General features: G+C 36.0%; 1 protein-coding gene across 1 annotated transcript in view; it reads left to right on the forward strand.

Moving 5' to 3' along the window:
* The first annotated feature begins 660 nt into the window (after positions 1–660).
* The window catches only part of prkcg (protein kinase C, gamma), a 38,978-nt gene continuing 32,022 nt past the window's right edge, over positions 661–7,616 (forward strand). The window contains exon 1 of the mRNA XM_016230560.1: positions 661–760. The gene's annotated coding sequence lies outside the window, so the exon portion shown is untranslated. The remainder of the gene's footprint in view (positions 761–7,616) is intronic.

Consider the following 7,616-nt stretch of genomic DNA (forward strand, 5'->3'; position numbering starts at 1 on the left):
ATTTAAACACATGACAAGACGAGGGGATGATGAGACACACCTGGGATCAATGGAAATAAACGGGGAACACCTGGAATTCATTCAACACAATGGGGACAGGAAACGGAAGATAACCAAATATGGGCAAGAAAGGCACATGGGAAGCAAAACACGGAACAAAGTCTGACAGTTAGTGTTTTCATATTTAAGTTTGTTTAAGCATTTGAAATGTATTACAAAATAATATCTCAAGGCAGTAACAATTTAAAAAAAAAATTTATTTGTGAACTGTTCAGCAACTGTTTATTTTTTTAATTTTTCGGAGAAAAAGAGGTTTACTTTAAATTTCACCAAGCTGATTACTCACTAAAAACTCCTACAGATCATGTTTTCAGGCCATTTCAAGTCTTATTTTAATTGAACAAAGTGGTTATATATCTAAAGCCCCATTCAGACTACAAAATTTTTTTGTCCGTTATGACAGTCACTGTGTCAGATTACACAATTTTGTCTCCTAAAATCTTGTCATGTCGTGAACAAGAAACATGTCAGACTACACGATTCTTCATTCTTCAACATTCTTCGCTTGTCGTCTTTAACGATGTGCATGCTGTCATCAATTGTGCGGGACTAGACAGGTGGTGACATGAGCGTAAACAAACAATGGCTAGCAAACAGCATGTTCTGCCCTGTCTTATCTCAGAAAAGCCCAAAAAGAAAGAAAACCTGACAGTAGACACAATTCTGGACTGAATGAAGAGGACTGTCAAAGAGAACTGAGGTAAAATAGTTTTTAACTGACCTTTTTCACTCTGTTGCGGTAATCCCTCAAGAAAACATCATAAATGCAGGAGTATTGCCATAGCTCCACGAGCATCCTCCATTGTAAAATGACACCTAGCAGGACCAATACCGTGGTCTCTCTTTCATTTCGGCATGTTTGAAAGCGTGTACGAAGGCACTTCTGTGTTCCTATTGGCTTGTGTCATAGCTGTAACGGAACTTGTCATGGACGACAGAAAAATAAATAGACTTTCTGTGTTGACGTCGTGAAGCGTCACAGAAATGGCATGCATCGGTTGTCTTGCACTATGGCACACTACACGAGTGTAACTAATCACAGCCGAACATAACCAGTCATGTCCAGTCATATCGAGATGGATGCATTGCCTCCTCTCCCATGACTTTCCCCCATTCGTTCTCAATTACCCCACACCAAAATCACTGCATGCTGTTAAAACTCAATGGGCTCAGTGGAGGCAAGAGAGAGGCAGACTCCCGCTGTAACTTTACCTGCTGGTGTTGCTGTTGGACAGTGTTTCTTTAGAAAAACAAGTGTATTTATACATTTATACACTAAATACGAGTGTATTTATATACTTTTTAAGCTATATTTTGTAATATTTGCGTTGTTTTATTTTTGTACTACAATTTTTTTCTCAACCAACATTTTGAGGTGGCACTGCCTCCCTTGTCTGCTTGGAGGAAACATGTCTGGTTAGTACATGTAGGTAAACCAATCATAAGTAATTTACATATTAAAGTGTTAAAGGTATAGCAACAAAAATAGGCTACCCAATTATAATACTAAAAGGATGAAAAATGGTGTAAAACTACATAATGACTGCTTTTAGTGTAAGAAACCTTGACTAGTGGAACTCAGGGAGAAAAAATAAATGAAATACTACAAAAATCTAAAATATGGCCCATTTAATCTGTTTCCAAGAAAAGCGTACAGGTGCACGCATCAAATCAAGTGTATAAATGAACTTCTCAGATTTGAATCTGCACATTCATGAAAACCTTTCAGATGAGAATCACTACAGAAAGCCAGCAAAAGCTTTAAGGAAAATCCTGTAAAAAGGAAGCTATTAATATCCTCCTGCCATTCCTCAGACTCATTTAGACAGCCTCATCATCCCCATATCTGTCAAAAGTCACACAGGAGGTGTCAGTGACTCACTGATGATTTAATGAATGCAGTGCTTTTTCAGAAAATAGGCTGCCGTGTTTCAGGTTAGTTTAACACTGCATTTGTGCCTGAAGCAAAAGTGCCTGTGTTATCAATGCTCTCTGGATTTAAACTGCCTCAAACGTTATCAGCAAATGAAAAGGAAGAAATTAGTTCTGAAATGCTGGGGCTTATAGGAGTATTATGCAGTCAGAATTTAAAAAGCTCAGTCAGCAAAAAAAAATATTGGCAAATAAAAATGTGAATATGTGAGGGTTATTTTATAATGATCCACACTGATGAATTAAGTTATGCTGGTTTTGTGTACTGGGTATTTTACTGTTGAAATGCGCTGTGACAGCATCTCTAACACATATCTGTATGTGCAATTTTTCTATGTGTGACAGTCATTTTAACACAATTATGGCCCCCAAAGAGGTCATGAAGGATTTTTATGGCTTTTCTAAAGGTGTCTGAGTTGTGGATGTCTCCAACTCTGAACTACCTTCGCTCCATCCCTAACAAGCCTCCAGATAGTCAGTGACTATTGCCTTTGTTCCATTTTATCACAGCCCCTTTGCTTTTTAGCAACTAATCAGCAACAAAACAGTCTCTCTCTCTTGTTCTATGTGAGAGAGGTGTGTTCCCAGAGTACTGCGGGCGTGGTAGAGTGCTTTATGACGGTAATGCATTTCCACTCAGCATTGCCATAGTTCATTTTTACGAGCAGGAGTGGGGCATTGTAAAACAGGCGCTGTGAAATATTCCTCCCTGTGTTCACAGCATGACCGCTGCTCTTGTAATTTCGGCTGTATTCTACCTAAATGAAACAACGAAGTGTGTGTGTGTGTGAATTGAACACAATATAAGAGAAATCTGCTATTATTAAGCTGAATTTATAAGTGATTCATTGAATTATTCACTCAACCGATTTGTTCAGAAAACACTTGCTGTGTTTGAAATCACTTCCTATAACTTTATTTAGTGCACTATTGAAGGAACAGCCATTTGTAGTGGTGTCAAAAACCATAATGAACATTATCAAGTGCACTCATTCAATCCCATAATGCAACTTAGTAACAAGTGTGCAACCCATGTACTGTATTCAACAGCTGTCAGAATATATGCACTGTGTGGGTCGCACAGAAGGAATTCCTGCATCTCGCCAGAAGATGCCATTTACAGTTTTTTCAACACACTCAGTGTATAAATTTGCATAGTCATTTTAATTCACTTCTTAAAGCGGACTATGTTAAAAGGAAATAGTGAAAACACTACAGAATTTTTAATAACTGAACAGATTTTCAAACAGATTTTTTGATACAGTAGTTATAAAAACATTTTTTGTCTTTACGGAGTAATTTACAGGGGAAAAACTGGACACCACACACTACACGATTGATTATCACACACAGACTTTTCGATCATTCCAAAAACAACAATGCAGAATGTTGAAATGTGCATTGTTGCTAGGAGATGCATGATAAATTAAAACAATGTTTAAAAAAAATAACAGCACAAAATATTGAACATGTTTGATATATATACAGGTTTTTGCCCATCAAAAATAAAAAAAAATTGTGAAATCTTTAAACTCAAATCTGTATTTGTTTGCAGCTATTTTTGATGGCAAAGAAAAAATGCATAATTAGTAAGAGGGCTGTTTCTGTGATTGTCTACAGTATAAACGCCTCTCAGGGGAGAAATCCATTAGAAGTTTTGTGTTTTTCTTATTATGCGACATTGTTTGGATGTTTGTTCTAGCAAGGTGATGATAAAAAAAGCTCCCCTTTAAAGATGACAGGTGTGAAAAGGCTAAACATGATGCATATCTGTGATTTGCCTCATGGCCACATTTGGAACATGATACTGAAAGCCTGCCATACTTTGGCACTGCAAACCAACAGATATGCTCTTCACGTGTTTAGAGGTGAAAATGGTTTTGTCCTCTTTTCCCATCACCTTTTCATTTTGTCTGCACAAATCATTTGTTGACTACACTCTAAAAAAATGCTGGGTTGTTTCAACCCAATGTTGGGTCAAATATGGACTAACCCAACTGTTGGGTTAAATTTTGGTTACATTTTTAAATTAGCTTTTTAACCCAACAGTTGGGTTAGTCCATATTTGACCCAACATTGGGTTGAAACAACCCAGCATTTTTTAGAGTGTAGTTTGTCCTTTTATTCTTCATTTTTATAGATGTCTTGTTACACTACAGAAACCCAGTAATGCAATGAATCTTTTAGAATTAACCCACCCAAAAATGAAAATTCTGTCATCATTTACTCACCCTCATGTCCTTCCAAATCAGTCTTGTGTAGAACACACACACACACACACAAAAAAAATTCACTTTTTTTTCTCTGCAACTGCAATAAAAAGGGACTGGGGCTCCCTGCTGGAAAAAAATCAATAGAAACCCTCAAAGAATTTGTAATGGTTTAAATGGTTATAATGGGAATCGTATTGGTTTTAATAGAAACTGTAATCATTCCTGTGGGTCTCTAGAGATAATTTGTTGCCTTCTATTTATGGCATGCTAAAACTACTAAATCCTAATGGAATATGGCCCAAAACACACCACTGGACAGTTGCCAGATCTGTGTAACAAAAACCAGCCCAAGGGCCAATCAAAAATAGCCCAAAACAAGCCCAAGACCCTATCCAAATATTAAAACTCAACATATGCCATTCCCATACATAAAATACATATTTTATACTGTAGTTGCTGTTATGCATTGTACACAATTTCAATTTGAAAATGACTAGTAGAAATCATAAACAGTATGTGTAATGTGTTTTATTATTAGTAGAATGTAAAATATTTTAATACACACATTCTAGGGAATTTCAATTTATGCAATATGTCAAACTTTAAATCGCATGAAGAAAAAAAACAAGTAGCCCAATTCCACTTAAAAACCACAAACTTGGCGACAGTGCTACTGGAAACAATTAGATAATGATTTTAATGGTTAGCAGTTGATGGTTTGTAAGGTTTGTAATGGTATTGGTAGTGGAAACCATTATAACTTCTATGATGGTTTCTTCAAGCTTAAAGAAGGACACATCATAGAAGTATCACTTGAGCTTGTGCACTATATTCACAGTTTTCTGAATTAATATGCAAGCATTGTTTGAGGAACATACTGTAACTTATTCACTGATAATATTCTCCTCCAATAAGCTGTTATATGGAAGCTTGTTTCGGGCACTTGATAAATTCTTACTTAGATTGTATCTCACATTTCTGACTTTTTTCTTGCAATTTCTTAGAAAAAATGTCTTAAGTCGCTGGGGTATATTTGTAGCAATAGCCAAAAATACATTGTATGGGTCAGAATTATTGATTTTTCTTTGATGACAAAAATTATTAGGATATTAAGTAAAGATCATGTTCTATGAAGATATTTTGTAAATTTCCTACTGTAAATATATTAAAACTTAATTTTTGATTAGTAATATGCATCGCTAAGAACTTAATTTGGACAACTTTAAAGGCGATTTTCTCAATATTTTGATTTTTTGCACTCTCAGATTTTCAAATAGTTGTATCTCAGCCAAATAGTTTGTCCTATCCTATCAAACCATACATCAATGGAAAGCTTATTTGTTCAGCTTTCAGATGATGTATAAATCTCAATTTCACAAAATTGACCCTTATGACTGGTTTTGTGGTCCAGGGTCACATTTATTCTTTGGCAGAAACAAGCTTTCATAGTTAACTGCTGTGATCCCCAGTGAGATTAATCAGTGTGATCCGTGAATGAATCATTCAGGCTGCTTTTGTGAACTGGAACTGATTCATTGACAATATCTAACTCAAGAAAGATTTGTTCATATAATGCACTAAGTTGCACTAGAACAAATCTTTCGGTCTAAAGTTTTGGACTGTTCCACACACAAAGCTTATTATATTGTTTTTAGATGATTTGGAATAAAGGAAATTAGTTATATGGCTCTCTTTTATGATACTATGATACTCTGTTGGTGCGTTCATTGTAAATGCATGGAAAAGAGTGATCAGTACAATTTCTCAAAATACTTATTTTGTATTCCGCAGATTTAGAAGGTCACACAGGTTTTGTACGACATGAGGATCAATAAATAAGTGAATTTTCATTTTAGGGTGAACTTTCCCTGCAACAATTTCTCCTCTCCACATAACAATATAGATGACTATAGATAAGTGCACAGGCCCTTCACTTTGTAAAGCCAATCTATATTCTGCATTATGATGCTATTACAGCATGACCAGAGACATGAAGCTGGCATTGATTTATCACTGCATACATTAGACACTGAAGCTCTGAAATCATTGCTGCAGCATGTGCCTCTATCTGAAATTAAGATATAAAACATGCTGACCTACACACCCCCCCTCTCAATGACAGCGACACACACACCCATAAGTCTCCATACACATACCTGTCCAATGACACCGTTTTGCTCTCTAACAATCTTGCTAATTATAATTGTTAATTAATTTTCTCACAGTGTCCCCATCAGGAGACTAATAACCTACATTTTACATAATTAGACCTTCAACCTTTTACTCGCTCCCCCGTTCCCTCCGTCTTCCGCTCATCCTCTCCTTCCCTTCACATCACCTCCTGGACTCTGTCTCACTCCTGTTCTCTGGATGTTAGTGGGTTAGTGTTATGTCCTAACACTGCTCCTTGCACCCTCGTCCCAATATAACAGCACTGTGGCCAGACCCCTCACTGTCGCGCTTCCCTCTGGTCTTCCTCCCTCTTTTAATGTCGGTGTCTGACGGCCATCTTGTCTGCCTCCTCTCTGTCTCACATACACTGTGACCTGGTTTCAGATGCAGCTGTGAGAGCTACAGCTAGCCACCTGTGTGCAGCAGCATCATGCACCTATTTGTTTTCAGAGGGCGCCAGGGGTACTTCAGACTCACTTTTGCTCTAGGCAAGATAAGACATGAAAACTTTTTGTATTTGTGTGGGATGTGTTAGTCTAGAGACTATATTTTATTTATTTATTTTTTGTATAGTGTGCAAGGTGACCTATAGGTTCAGATCCTCACACAATACTGTACGTTATTAAACTAGAAAAATGACAAGTGAACCCTTGAGCCATTTTTATTTTATTTTGATATTTTAGTTTATAATAATTGATCTGTCTATCGTATATTGTTTTTATACGCAAGCATTCTGGGTGACATGAACCTTGTTTATTTATTTATTTATTTTTCAAATTAAAACGATTGTGCTTTACTTTTGTTGGGGGTCAGTGAGATTTCTAAAATGTTACTGAAATAAGTCTATTATGTTCTTAAAGGCTGCATTTATTTGATCAAAAAACAGGTTTATTGTGAATGTCATTACAGTATTATTATAACATTGATATTATTACAATTTAAAATTGTATTTTCTATTTTTTCTAATTTAAAAAATTTAATTTATTCCTGTGATTCTCAGGATTTTCAGCAGCATTACTACAGTCTTCAATGTCACTTGATCCTTTAGAAATCATTCTAATATGCTGATTCGGTGCGCAAAGAAACATTTCTTAACATTTTCATTGTTGAAAAAGTTGTGGTGTGCAATATATCTTTGTGGAAACCTTGAAAAAAGTAAGGATTCTTATATAGAGTTCAAAATAAAAGAATTTAGTTGATTTGTGTGTGTGTGTGTGTGTGTGTGTGTGTGTGTGTGTG

The sequence above is a fragment of the Sinocyclocheilus grahami genome, unplaced genomic scaffold (genome assembly GCF_001515645.1).
Source record: "Sinocyclocheilus grahami isolate Dianchi unplaced genomic scaffold, SAMN03320097.WGS_v1.1 scaffold373.1, whole genome shotgun sequence".
Lineage (NCBI taxonomy): Eukaryota > Metazoa > Chordata > Actinopteri > Cypriniformes > Cyprinidae > Sinocyclocheilus > Sinocyclocheilus grahami.